The 14,550-nt window shown below is 42.7% G+C and overlaps 1 pseudogene; it reads right to left on the bottom strand.

Moving 5' to 3' along the window:
• Window positions 1-5,514: 5,514 nt before the first annotated feature.
• Window positions 5,515-13,387, bottom strand: LOC105546059 (annotated as a pseudogene).
• Between the last annotated feature and the right edge of the window lie 1,163 nt (window positions 13,388-14,550).

The raw sequence follows: 14,550 nt of genomic DNA, 5'->3' as shown, positions 1-14,550 counted from the left end.
TAATACATTAAATTAAAAATTATCATTTTCCAAGTGAACTCACTTAATATTGCAGTTTCTTTTCTTTGCTCCCAGGTGGGCAGCATTTCCTTCCTATTTGTAGTTTCTTGTTTCCTTTGCTTAGCTCTCAATGAGCCCACTGTCAGTCTAGGAACTTCTAGCTCTTGGCTGAAGAGCTGGTACATTCCCATCTAGTTTTTTTAAAAATTGATACATAATAATTGTACATATTTATGGGGTACATGTGATACTTTGATACATATAATACATACAATGTAATAACCAAATCTGGGTAATTAGCATATCCATCACCTCAAACATTCATCATTTCTTTGTGTTGGGAACATTTGAAATGTTCTCTTCTAGCTATTTTTTATTTGTTTTGTTTTAAATTTTGATTTTTTTATATTGACAAGCAATAATTGTATATATTCATGGGGTACATAGTGATGTTTCAATACATATAATGTATAGTGCTCAGATCATGATAATTAGCATGTTCATCATCTCAAACGTTTATTATTTCTTTGCGTTGGGATCGTTCAATATTCTCCTTCTAGCTATTTTGAAATGTATGATAAATTGTTGTTAATTACAGTTACCCTATTGTGATACTGGACACTAGAACTTGTTCTTTCCATTTGATTGTGTGTTTGCACCCATTAACCAAGCTCTCTCCACTTCCTTCCAGCCGCTGGTAACCATCATTCTACTCTCCACTTTCATGAGAGCAACTTAGCTTCCACATGTAAATGAGAACATGTGATATTTGTCTTTCTATGCCTGGCTTATCTCACTTAAAATAATGACCTCCAATTCCATCCATGTTGCTGTGATAGGATTTTATTCTTGTTGTGGCTGAATAGTATTCCACTGTGTATATATACCACATTTTCTTTATCCATTCATTGGTTGATGAATACTTAGGTTCATTCTCTAACTTGGCTATTGTGAATACTGCTGCAATAAACATGGTGGGGGCAGGTATACCTTTGATATACTGATTTCCTTTCCTTTGGATAAATACCCAGTGGTGAAATTGCTGGATTGTACAGTAGTTCTATCTTCAGTTTTTTGAGGAAACTTCATGCTGCTTTCCATAATGGCTGAACTAATTTACATTCCCACCAACAGCATATAAGAGTTTCCTTTTCTCCACATCCTTGCCAGTATTTGTATTTATTTATTGTCTTTTTGATAATAGCCACTCTAACTGGAGTGAGATGATAGTTCATCATGGTTTTGATTTACATTTATCTGATGATTAGTGCTGTTAAGCATTTTTTCATATACCTGTTAGCTATTTGTGTGTCTTCTTTTGAGATGTGCCTATTCATGTGTTCTTTGCCTGTCCCCCTGCTTTTTTTTTTTTTTTTTTGAGATGGAGTCTGTCACCCAGGCTGGAGTGCAGTGACATGATCTTGGCTCACTGCAACCTCCGCCTCTCAGGTTCCAGCGGTTCTCCTGCCTCAGCCTCCAGAGTAGCTGGGACTACAGGCACATACCACCATACCTGGATAATTTTTTTGTGTTTTTAATAGCAACAGGGTTTCACCATGTTGGCCACGCTGGTCTCGATCTCCTGACCTTGTGATCTGCCCACCTCGGCCTCCCAAAGTGCTGGGATTACAGGCATGAGCCGCCACGCCCAGCCTTTGGCCACTTTTTAATGGGATTATTTGTTTTTTTGCTGTTGAGTTGCTTGAGTTCCTTGTATATTCTGGATATTAGTCCCTTTTTGGATGAATGGTTTGGAAATAATTTCTCACATTCTACAGGTTGTTTCTTTACTCTGTTGATTGTTTCCTTTTCTTCTTAGTTTAATATAGTCTCTTTTGTCTGTATTTGTTTTTGTTGCCTGTGCTTTTAAAGTCTTAGGTATAAAATCTTTGCCTAGACCAAAGTCCTGAAGCATTTTCACTGCGCTTTTTTCTAGTAGTTTTACGGTTTCAGGTCTTGCATTTAAGCCTTTAATTCATTTTTAGTTGATTTTCGTATGTGGTGAGAGAGGGGTCTAGATTCATTCTTCTGCATAGGGATATCCAGATTTCCCAGCACTGTTTATTGAGAGTGTCCTTTCACCAATGTATGTTGTCGTCACCTTTGTCAAAAATCAGTTGATTGTGGGAGATTTCACACAGAAAAAAAAAAAATCTGTTGGCCATAAATATGTAGATTAATTTCTGAATTCTGTATTCTGTTCAGTTGGTCTATATGTCTGTTTTTATGCCAATATCATGCTGTTTTGGTTATTATGGCCTCGTAGAATCTTTTGAAGTCAGGTAGATGCCTCTAAACTTTGTTCTTTGTATATTGCTTTAGCTGATTGCATTCCCATCTGGCTTTAATCATGTTAAGGCAAGCCCTGATTCCTCTAAAGGTCACTCTATTTTTGTACTTGTTTTATTTATTTTAACTGATCAATGGGCTAATATCACTTCAATTTTTAAATAAGTAACTATTAATATTAGTGATTATGTAGTTTTGTTTTTGCATTACCTTCCATGCTACATCAAAATCAGGATTTATCAAATTTTCAAGTAACAATGGAGGTAAGAGATTTTTATTTTTATTTTTTCTTTTTAATTAATATTTTTGAGACAGGGTCTGACTCTGTTGCCCAGGCTGGAGTGTAAGGCATGATCTCAGCTCACTGAAGCTTCCACTTCCCAGACAGAAACCATCCTTCCACCTCCGCCTCCTGAGTAGCTGGAACTACAGGTGTGCACCACCATGCCTGGCTAAGTTTTGCATTTTTGGTAGAGACGGGGTGTTGCCATGTTGCCCAGGCTGGTCTCGAACTCCTGGGCTCAAGTGATCCTCCCACCTTGGCCTCCCAAAGTGCTGGGATTACAGGCATGAACCACCACACCCAGCCTGGAAGTAAGGATTTTTAAAAAGTAACTGATGGAGTGACCAGGCGTGATAGCTCATACCTGTAATCCCAGCACTTTGGGAGGCCAACGTGGGTGGATCATTTGAGGTCAGGAGTTCGAGACTAGCCTGACCAACATGGTGAAACCCCGTCTTCACTAAAAATACAAAAAAATTAGCCGGGTGTGGTATTGAGCACCTGTAATCTTAGCTACTTAGGAGGCTGAGGCAGGCGAATCACTTGATCCTAGGAGGCAGAGGTTGCAGTGAGCTGAGATCATGCCACTGCACTCCAGCCTAGGCGACAGAGTGAGACTCTATCTAAAAAAAAAAAAAAAAAGAGTAACAGATGGCTTGTTTTATATATCTCAAATAAATAAATAAAATGTTTACAATTTATTATTTAGGGAATCTGTGTCAAACGTGATAAAACATGCAAAGTTAAGTAAACTCTAAAGAATCACATCTGTTGATGCCACATTATACTTGCAAAGAAATGGATAATGTTGGCTGGGCGCGGTGGCTCACACCTGTAATCCCAGCACTTTGGGAGGCTGAGGCAGGCTGATCACAAGGTCAGGAGTTGGAGACCAATCTGGCCAACATAGTGAAACTCTGCCTCTTCTAAAAATACAAAAACTTGGCCGGGCGTGGTGGTGTGCACCTGTAATCCCAGCTACTTGGGAGGCTGAGGCAGGAGAATTGCGTGATCCTGGGAGGCGGAGGTTGCAGTGAGCTGAGATCGCACCACTGCACTCCAGCCCAGCGGCAGTGCGAGACTCCGTCACAAAAAAAAAAAAAGAAAAGAAAAAGAAATAGATAACCTCTCTATAAAACATTCAGATATATGATTTTCATTTCACTTATTTAACCAATAGCAAAAGGGACAAAAATAAATCAATTGCTGATACAGCCTTTCAATTATTTATTTTGTATGAAGAGGTTAAACATTTTTTCAAGTAGATAACTAATATTTAAAAAGACTTTTTGGCCAGGTGTGGTGGCTCATGCCTATAATCCCAGCACGTTGGGAGGCCAAGGTGGGTGGATCATTTGAAGTCAAGAGTTTGAGAGCAGCCTGGGTAATATGGCAAGACCCTGTCTCTATGCAAAAAAAAAAAAAAAAAAAAAAAATGGCCAGTGTGGTGGCGCACACTTGTAGCCCCAAGTACTCAGGAGACTAATGCAGGAGGATCACTTGAACCCAGGATTTCAAGGTTGCAGAGAGCTATGATCGTGCCACTTCCCTCAACCTGGGCAACAGAAATTCCATCTCTGAAAAATAAAAATACAAAAGTAAAAGGTTTTTTTTTTTTTTTTTTTTTTTGGACAAAGCCGATAGTGAGCATTGCTTGAGCCAGATCAATTTTGTGTTGTAGAATATTTACATCTTTACCTTTGAAATCTATTGCCTGCTTTGTTGACTGTTTAGCCAAGATGAACACTAAAAAACAAACAAAAACAAAAACCGCCTAGGTTTCAACACCAACAAGTCACATCTACTTGGTACCAATTTTTTTTTTTTTTTTTTTTTTTTTTTTTTGAGACAGGGTCTCCCTCTGTCACCCAGGCTAGGAGTGCAGCCACATGATCTTGGCTCACTGCAACCTTTGTCTCCTCAGCTCAAGCGATTGTCTTGCTTCAGACTCCTGAGTAGCTGGAACTATAGGTGTGTGCCGCCATGCCTGGCTAATGACCTCCATGTTTAATATTAAATGATCAGTCTCTAGGGAATATGGAATCAAAGACATGGAGACAGAATCCATACTTTGTTTGGGGAAAAGGGGGATAATCTTTGTTCCAACATAAGATTATGTTGAGACATTTAGTCTCATCTACAATCCAGTCCTAACTATACCAAAATAAAGTCTCAACCAACTCTGATTGGTTTTTCTCCTTTAGGAATTACATAGTATACAGTGATTAGACAGTGAAGAAAATAAAGAAAAATAATTGAAAATATATGAAGAAACAGAAACATGAGATTTCTCACAAGGCCCTGGATAAAAAAAAAATTACCAAAAGACCTTTTAAAAATAATCACTATTTGTGAGCTTATTAATACACAGAGATCATCTTTTTTTTTTTTTTTTTTGAGGCAGAGTCTTGGTCTGTTGCCCAGGCTGGAGTGCAGTGGTGCATCTCGGCTCACTGCAACCTCCACCTCCTGGGTTCAAGCGATTCTCCTTCCTCAGCTTCCCAAGTAGCTGGGACTACAGGCATGTGCCACCATGCCCGGCAAATTTTTGTATTTTTAGTAGAGATGGTGTTTTGCCATGTTGCCCAGGCTGGTCTTTAACTCCTGACCTCAAGTGATCCGCCCACTTCGGCCTCTCAAAGTGCTGGGACTACAGGCCCAGCCCATCACTTTGTTTAAACGAAGTCATAGGTCAGGTGCATGCCACTGTACTCCAGCCTGGATGACAGAACGAGACACTGTCTCAAAACCCCACCACCCCAAAACTAATTCATGCTAACTTACCAAGAAAATAGTAAACAAACCAACATTTTAAACATTTTTACTAATTGTCATTTCTTGTGCTAGTGTTTCTCTCTCAAAAATATGCAAAAATACCACTACAGGACTATCCACCTGTCTCCACCTCTTGCAGTCTTGGGACCAGGAAAGAACATGGTCCATTAATCTTCACCGTAGATGTCCCTGCAAAGGGCAGGTGCATGCAGCTGCCAGTGACATTGGGTAATCGAGATTAGTCTGTCAGGCTCTGGATCAGGGACCTGAATTCTTTGCACACCAGGGAAACTCTGGCTCACTTGCACTTGTATTCTTCCAATTTATGCTTTCTCTGCAAGGGCTTCCATTGGACAATGAAGAAAATCTGCTAACATTCGAGTGAGTTGCTTCCTCTCATCTATTTCTGCTGCCATTCTGCCATTGTAATCTCCTGGCAACATACACGCATCCATCACTTTAGAAAGCCTTTCTCCAGGTTCTTTATCTGCTATTTTATCTAGTAGAGATACTTCTTGGTCTACAGCAGGCAAAAAAGCGATCCTCTAGTGAACTGCTGCATCACCCAAGGCTGCATTTTCTAGATTTTATAATGCTGTCATGAGATTTAGAGTCTGTGGTGGTGGCTCACTTGCACATCCCAGAGAGGAAAAGTTTTCATTTTCATTCATCTTTATCTGTCTATAAATTTACTTCGTAGGCTTCTTATTGCCTCACAGAGCTTGTTTAATTTGCTCTAATACATTACTTCATTGTTTCTTGTTTGTTTGCTTGTTTGTGGTTTCTTTGAGACAGAGTCTTGCTCTGTTGCCCAGGCTGGAGTACAGTGGTATGATCATGACTCAAAGCCTCAACCTCCTGGGCCCAACTGATCCTCCCACCTCAGCCTCCTGAGTAGCTGGGACCACTGGAGCACACCACCATGCCCAACTGACTTTTTTTTTTTCTTTTCTATTTTTTTAGAGATGGAGTCTATTTATGTTGTCCTAGCTGGTGTCAAATTTCTGAGTTTGAGTGATCCTCCCACTTTGACCTCCCAAAGTGCTGAGATTACAGGCGTGAGCCACTATGCCTGGCCTCTAAATACATCATTTCCACAAACAGACCTTTCTTCCCAAATAGACAACAGTCTTCTAATGTGCTTCTTTTTTTTTTTTTTTTTTTTGTGAGACAGAATCTCACTGTGTTGCCCAGGCGGGAGTGCAGTGGCTCCATCTCGGCTCACTGCAAGCTCTGCCTCCCGGGTTCACGCCATTCTCCTGCCTCAGCCTCCCGAGTAGCTGGGACTACAGGCGCCCACAACCGCGGCCGGCTAATTTTTTTGTATCTTTAGTAGAGACGGGATTTCACCGTAGTCTCGATCTCCTGACCTTGGATCTGCCCGCCTCGGCATCCCAAAGTGCTGGGATTACAGGCGTGAGCCACCGTGCCCGGCCTCCAATGTGCTTCTTACAACTCTCATCAATATCACTTGAAACATGCTTAAAAGCCTCCGCTATGACCGGTGCAAATCTTTTGTAAGCTCTGGCCCCTTCCTTTTGCTTTGTATTTTAGTAGAGACAAGGTTTCACCATGTTGCCCAGGTGGTCTCACTGGCAAGGTGAGAAAAGTAAGCCTCCCGTTTGGCTTTGCTCTCTGCAGCTCCAGCTACCACGCGGTGACTATGGGCCCGGGTGCTTGCTGTGGTGAATGAGCCATAGGAACCAGGTCTGCATGCTCTGCTGTGAGTTGCTCAACCCCAACAGCTCCTGCTCCTGCGCCCCTCAGAGAAGACTGACATCCCTCCCACCCCACATTCACGCCGTCCCACACTGTGGGGTGACAGGAGGAGAGTTTTGTTGCAGCCTCGCCCCCTCACCCCACCCTTTCCACACCCTCAGTACCACCCTGCTTGGTAAGATTTAATCCTAATACATATTACCCTAAATCCCATCTAACTCATCCGAACCTTGGAAAGTGACACACCTTACATGGTTGTGATCAAAACCGGCATTAACTTCTTTTGCTCCAGTGTGCTAAGATATCCTTTTGGTTTTTTTGTTTGTTTGTTTTTGAGACAAGGTCTCACTCTGCCGCCCAGGCTGGAGAGCAGTGGCGCCATCATACTCACGACAGCCTCGAACTCCTGTGCCCAAGCGATCCTTCCGTCTCAGCCTCTTGAGTAGCTGGGACTACAGGCGCACACCACCATGCCTGGCTAATGTTTTAAAAAATTTTTTGTAGAGATGAGGTCTCTCTGTGCTGTCCAGGCTGGTCTCAAACTCCTGGTCTCAAGCGATCCTCCCGCCTTGGCCTCTCAAAGTGCTCGGATTACGGGCACGAGCCACTGCAACTGGCCAAGGACATTCTATTTACTTAAAAGTCAACAAAACAGCCGGGCGTGGTGTCTGGTCTGGAATTCCTGACTTTAGGTGATCTCCCGCCTTGGGCTCCCAAAGTGCTGGGATTACAGGCATGATCCACTGCACCTGGTCAGTTTGATGGTTTTTGATAAAGCTACATACATAGGCAGCTCATGACCCAGCAATTCGACTCCATGGTATTTCCAAGGAAAGTGATGTATCCATGCACACTTGTACATGATTATTCATAGAACCTTTATGAATTATAGCCCCAAACTGAAAACAACCCAAATGCCCATCGACCCGTAAATGGATAAACAAAGAAGGGAGCAAATTGCCAACATGTGTGTTAACACAGATAAAATCTCAAAAGCCCGTTGACCAAAAAAAAAAAAAAAAATCAAAAGCATGTTGAACAAAAGAAGCCAGAGACAGGATTATTGTACTGCATGATTATACTATGATGTCATTTGCATGAAACTCTAGAAAAGACAGAGATCTACAGTGATAGAAGCAGGACAGTAGTTTCCCGAGGCCAGGAATTGGGGATGGGACCTGGCAAAGGAAATGTTTAAGAGGATAACAATATTCTGTGTCTTGCTCATGGTGATTGTTACACAGGGGCCACATTTACTAAAATTCACACTGTACAGCTTAAATGGATGTATTTCATTATATGTAAAGTTGTTGTTTCTTTTTCTTTTTTTCTTTTTTTTTTTTTTGTACCCAGGCTGGAGTGCAGTGGTGCAATCTCCGCTCACTGCAACCTCCACCTCCCGGGTTCAAGTGATTCTCCTGACTCAGTCTCCTGAGTAGCTGGGATTACAGGTGCATGCCACCACGCCTGGCTAATTTTTCTATTTTTAGTAAAGATGGGGTTTCACCATGTTGGTCAGGCTGGTCTCAAACTCCTGACCTCGTGATTGTGATCCACCTGCCTCGGCCTCCCAAAGTGCTGGGATTACAGGCGTGAGCCACCGCGCCCGGCCTAAAGTTGACTTTTTTTTTTTTTTTTTTTTTTGAGACGGGGTCTTGCTCTGTCGGCCAGGCTGGAGTGCAGTGGCGCCATCTCGGCTCACTGCAAGCTCCGCCTCCTGGGCTCACGCCATTCTCCTGCCTCAGCCTCCCCAGTAGCTGGGACTACAGGCGCCTGCCACCATGCCCAGCTAATTTTTTTGTATTTTTAGTAGAGACGGGGTTTCACCATGTTAGCCAGGATGGTCTCGATCTCCTGACCTTGTGATCTGCCCGTCTCGGCCTCCCAAAATGCTGGGATTACAGGCGTGAGCCACTGCGCCCGGCCAAATTGATTTTTTTAAAGCCCACAGAGCTGTCTCTGTTTTGATCAGTTCCCCAGATTCATTGTTTTCTCTTTTTTTGAGTTTCGCTCTTGTCACCCAGACTGGAGTGCAATGGTGTGATCTCGGCTCACTGCAACCTCTGCCTTCCGAGTTCAAGCAATTATCCTGCCTCAGCCTCCCAAGCAGCTGAGATTACAGGCATCTGCCACCACGCCCAGCTGAGTTTTGTATTTTTAGTAAATATGGGGTTTCACCATGTTGACCAAGCTGGTCTTGAACTCCTGACCTCAGGTGATTTGCCTGCCTTAGCCTCCCAAAGTACTGGGATTTGGGATAAGCCACAGTGCCCAGCCTCCAAATTCACTGTTAATTTTAATGGGTTGCACTCCCTATTTGGAGAGTGAGCTTCTTGCTGATGGTCAGTATTTATTTATTTATTATTTATTTTATTTATTTTATTTTTTTTGAGAGCAGGTCTCAGTCTGTTGTCCACAGCTCACTGAAGTTTCCTGGACTCAATCAATCTTCCGGCCTCAGTCTCCTGAGTAGCTGGGACTACAGACATGCGCCACAACACTCAGCTAATTTTTTTTATTTTTTGTAGAAATGGGGTCTCACCACATTGCCCAGGCTGGTCTGGAACTCCTGGGCTCAAGCGATTCTCCTGCCTTGGCCTCCCAAAATGCTGGGATTACAGGCGTGAGCCGCTGCACCCAGCCAGTCACTATTTATTGATCCCTCGATATGTGCCAAATGCTGGTCTAAGAGCTTTGCATATATTAAGCTTCTAAATCCACCAACAATACCACACAATGTCAGTAGCCCTATGTTAGAGATGGGAGAACTGAGGCACAGAGAGGGCAAGCCTCTTGCCTAAGAGCACAGCACATGATTCGTAAGTGACACACAGAATTTAACCTACATGGTCAGGCTCCAGAGTTTAGTTTGTAATAACTACAACATACTGTCTCCTACTGAATTTGCTGATAGATACCTAAGAGCTAGTAAATTGAGGAAATCAAAGTTTTAATTAATAGATAACGCCAGGTAAAAGGAGGAACATAGTAAATGACTAAATATGAGAGCAGGGGAAGGGTTCCCAAATTGGTCAGTATGCTTTCTATACCTGTTTCCCCACTTGTGAAATAAATTACTCCATCTAGCAAACTCACACTTAGGCACCTCACTGAGAAAAAAGTATTTCATGTGCATACACAATTTAAAAAGTTAAGGGCCAGATGTGGTGCCTCATGCCTCTAATCACAGTACTTGGGGGGTGGAGACAGGAGGACCATTTGAGTCCAGGAGTCCAAGACCAGCCTGGGCAATATAGCAAGACTCAGTCGAAGAGAAGAGGAAGAGAGGGAAGGGAAGGGGAGGGAAGGGGAGGGGAGGGGAGGGGAGGGAAGGGAGTCTGGAAGGAAGGAAGAAATAAAATAAAGAAGAAAAAGAAGGAAGAAAGAAAGAAGGAAAGAAAGAAAAGAAAAGAAAAAAGAAAAGAAAAGAACAGCAGGTTCTTGCCTTCTCTAGAATCCCAAGCCCTCTATGGGAAGTAAACACTCCAGCCCCTTCTGTTTCTCTTGTTGTTATCTCTGTATTCCCAAATGATAAGCTATCACTCTTCCTAATTTATCAGTATCATGTGTTATCTCTTGACTTGCTGGCCTGATAGGTAAGGACTTAGCTCTCCAAAACTCTCTCCTCCATTTCTCTTTTGCCCAACAAAATTGTACCGGAATTCTCTATTACATCAAATCACACTAAATTGCTAGGACAATGCAAATTTTGCTCACTGCTGAACTAAGAAGCCCACTAAACCACAATTCCTTCCTCTGTTCTTGGAGTTAGTAATTGCCTTTTTTTCTTATCCTGGTTTCCCATCAATTTGTCATTATTTTTTCCCTAATGTCCACCATTTTTGTCTATCGCTGCATATATTTAAACATACCCATTTCACTGTCTTCCCGATGGTCTCCTTCCTAACCCCGTGCTGTCGTCGGGATTGGGTGCTCTCTCTCTCTTTTTTTTTTTTTTTTTTTTTTTAGACGGAGTCTCGCTCTGTCGCCCCCTGTTCCCGCCATTCTTCTGCCTCAGCCTCCCGAGTAGCTGGGACTACAGGCGCCCGCCACCACGCCCGGCTAGTTTTTTGTATTTTTTTAGTAGAAACGGGGTTTCACCGTGTTAGCCAGGATGGTCTCGATCTCCTGACCTCATGATCCGCCCGTCTCGGCCTCCCAAAGTGCTGGGATTACAGGCGTGAGCCACCGCGCCCGGCCTGGGTGCTCTCTCTCTAAGGATGCGTTGTGCTTGCGTGCTGGAGTCCCATTTCCCGTGTGGCTGTTAGCACGTGAAGAGATGGTAGTGATGTTCACCGTGATAATGCTGCTGGTTTATTGAGGAAGCTCTCAGCGGAAGTCACTGTACGTCATTTTGTTATCTCTCTCCTTTTTAAAAAAAATTTCTGTACCCATCCATCCATTAACCATATGTCATTTATTTGAAAATGTATTCCATATGCATAAATTGAGGTCACATATGTAATCAGATAGAATTCAGAAACAGGGATTTCAGAAACCTAGGTCCTAGGTTGTGAAACTGCTACTATTCAAGTATCCTTTTCTGGATCTCAATTCAAATAACCCAACTCTAAAGGATACGTTTATGAGACAGCTGGAGGAGTTTAAGCAGAATATTTGGTATAAAGTTGCTACAAAGTCATTAGCGTTTCAGGTATGATACAGTATTGTGGTTATATGTAAAATTTTTCTTAAGTTTTGGAGATAGTTACTGGAATATTTCTATATCAAGTGATGTCTGTGATTTGCTTCAAAATAACCCTTTGTGGGGGTGAGGGAGCAAGTTGAAATAGGGTAGGCTGAGCATCTCAAAACTGAAAATCAAAAATCTGAAAAGCTCCAAAATGCAAAACTTTTTTTTTTTTTTTTGAGACAGAGTCTCACTCTGTCGCCCGGGCTGGAGTGCAGTGGCGCATCTCAGCTCACTGCAAGCTTCGCCTCCCAGGTTCAAGCGATTCTCCTTCCTCAGCCTCCCAAGTAGCTGGGATTACAGGCACCTTCCACCATGCCCCGCTAATTTTTGTATTTTTAGTAGAGATGGGGTTTCACCATGTTGACCAGGCTGGTCTTGAACTCCTGAGCTCAGGCGATCCACTTGCCTCAGCCTCCCAAAGTGCTGGGATTACAGGCATGAGCCACCATGCCCAGCCCCAAATGTTTTGAGTGCTAACCCGACACTTAAAGGAAATGCTTGTTTTGCAGCATTCAGATGAGAGAGTTTTGGAGTTGGAATGCTCCACCTGTAAACATAAAGCAGATATTTCAAAATCTGAAATCTGAAACACTTCTTGTCCTAAGCATTTTGGATAAAGGATTCTTAACCTGTATAAGAAACAAGATTGGCTATGTGTTGGTAATTGCTCAAGTTGGGTGATGGGGGTTCATTATATCACTCTGTCTATGTTTACATGTGTTTAAAACGTTCCAGAATAATTTGTTTTTAAATGGTTTTCAGGGTAGATCAGGAAAAAAAAATAAATCTGATAATTGTAGGAGACAGAATTTAAAACTCATCTTCTAGCAAGGATATATTTCTTTTTAAATTTACTTAATGAACTTACAGTAGACTTAGTTATTTTAGTTTCCCTACTGTTATTTAAATTACAAATCTGAGACCGAAGCGGGACAATGACTTGAGCTCCGGAGTTCGAGACCAGCCTAGGCAACATAGTGAGACTATGTTGCTACAAAAAATCAAAAAGTTAGCTAGGAATGGTAAGAGCCTGTAATCTCAGCACTTTGGGAGGCTGAGGTGTGAGGATTGCTTGAGCCCAGGAGTTGGAGGCTGCAGTGAGCCATGATTGTGTCACTGCATGCCAGCATGGGTGACAGAGCAAGACCCCAACTGCAAAAAGAAATAAAATTTATATTTTAGTGTATTTATGTATTTATGTACAAACTCAATTTCAATACCAAAGTCAAGATTCATCCATTTGTTCAACAACAATTGAGCATCTTCCATAGATGCCAGCACTCTTGGGTACTCAAGGTACACCTATAACAAGGACTCAGAATAGCGACTCAAAAATTAGTTTGTGGTAAAAAAAAAAAAGCTGGAAAGTTATCTTTTACATACATTATTTCATTTCATCCTTCTGGCTATTCTGCAAGATAGCTATCTAATAGGCCTAAATGAAATTAAGGTTCAGAGAGAATAAGTCACTTGCCGCACTGGCTAATGGAGGAAATGGGACTGTAATCCACGTTGATCTGCCAAGTCTGGATCCTTCCACTGCACATGGCCCTGAGCTCTCTCACCTGCCAGATGGCTTGAGGCTTGATGGAAGCATTCTCATCCATTAGTTCAACTCTCCACAGCATGCTCCTGGAACACAACTGCTGTGTACTGCTCTAGCAGTCAGGCAAGCAAGAGAAACTGACTTTGAGTAAACTGAAAACCAATTATTTAAAGGATATTGGGTATTTCAGGGTTTTGGAGTGGTCTAGAGAGACTGGTTCAAGGCTAAAGTTCCAGAAGAAAAAAATGCCCAAACCCATCTTACGGAACTGGTCGGATGAGGAAACCGATGCCACCTACACTGAGCGCCAATGAGTACCCTGCCATGGAAACACAGCTTTACCACCTCCACCCATGCCTGGGTCCCAAATGCAGGAGTCCAAAGTTTTCTGGGTTGTCCTGAGAGAGGATGAACTGACATAGCCAGCATTCCCCAAATCTAGCACGGGTGCTCAGAGGGAGCTGGGCAGGGCAACCACTCTGTGATTCTCTCTGTGGGATGTTCAATACATTTGCATGCCTCTTCTCCAATTAAAGAAGAGGAACTGTACAGACAGAAACCACAACAAACACCCTCCATCCCCCAAAGAATGTGAACAAGTCTTTGGTAAAATGGCAGAAAAGCAGGCAGTTTAACAGGTTTCTCTACTGCAGGGCCACTCGGGACATTCATTCATTCATTCATTCATTCATTCATTCATTCATTTGGGGCAGAGTGTCACGCTGTCGCTCAGGCGGGAATACAGTGGTGCAATCATAGCTCACTGCAGCCCCGGTCTCCGGAGTTCAAACGATCTGCCTGCCTTGGCTTCCCAAGCAGCTGGGATTACAGGCGTGAGCCATCGTGTCCAGCCAACATGGAGCTTTTAATATGCTTTACAGCATGAGCAATCTCCAGAAGGAAGATGTAGTAGTTCCCAAATATTGGTGATCATGGAACTTTTATTTCTGTAACAGGCTAAATCCATATGATGGAAAAAGTGGTGCTGGTGGTAGGCTTTATGCTTAATTGCTTCTCCTGCCCTCTGCTAAGTCCTATTCATTTGACATTAAAAAAATTTTTTTTTCCTTTTTTTTGAGACAGTTTTACTCTTGTTGCCCAGGCTAGAGTCCAATGGCGTGATCTCGGCTCACTGCAACCTCTTCCTCCCAAGTTCAAGAGATTCTCTTGCCTCAGCCTCCCGAGTAGCTGGGATTACAGGCGTTAGCCACCATGCCAGGCTAATTTTTTTATTTTAGCAGAGAC

The sequence above is a fragment of the Mandrillus leucophaeus genome, unplaced genomic scaffold (assembly GCF_000951045.1).
Source record: "Mandrillus leucophaeus isolate KB7577 unplaced genomic scaffold, Mleu.le_1.0 Scaffold348, whole genome shotgun sequence".
NCBI lineage: Eukaryota > Metazoa > Chordata > Mammalia > Primates > Cercopithecidae > Mandrillus > Mandrillus leucophaeus.
This window is presented reverse-complemented; position numbering and strand designations above follow the sequence as displayed.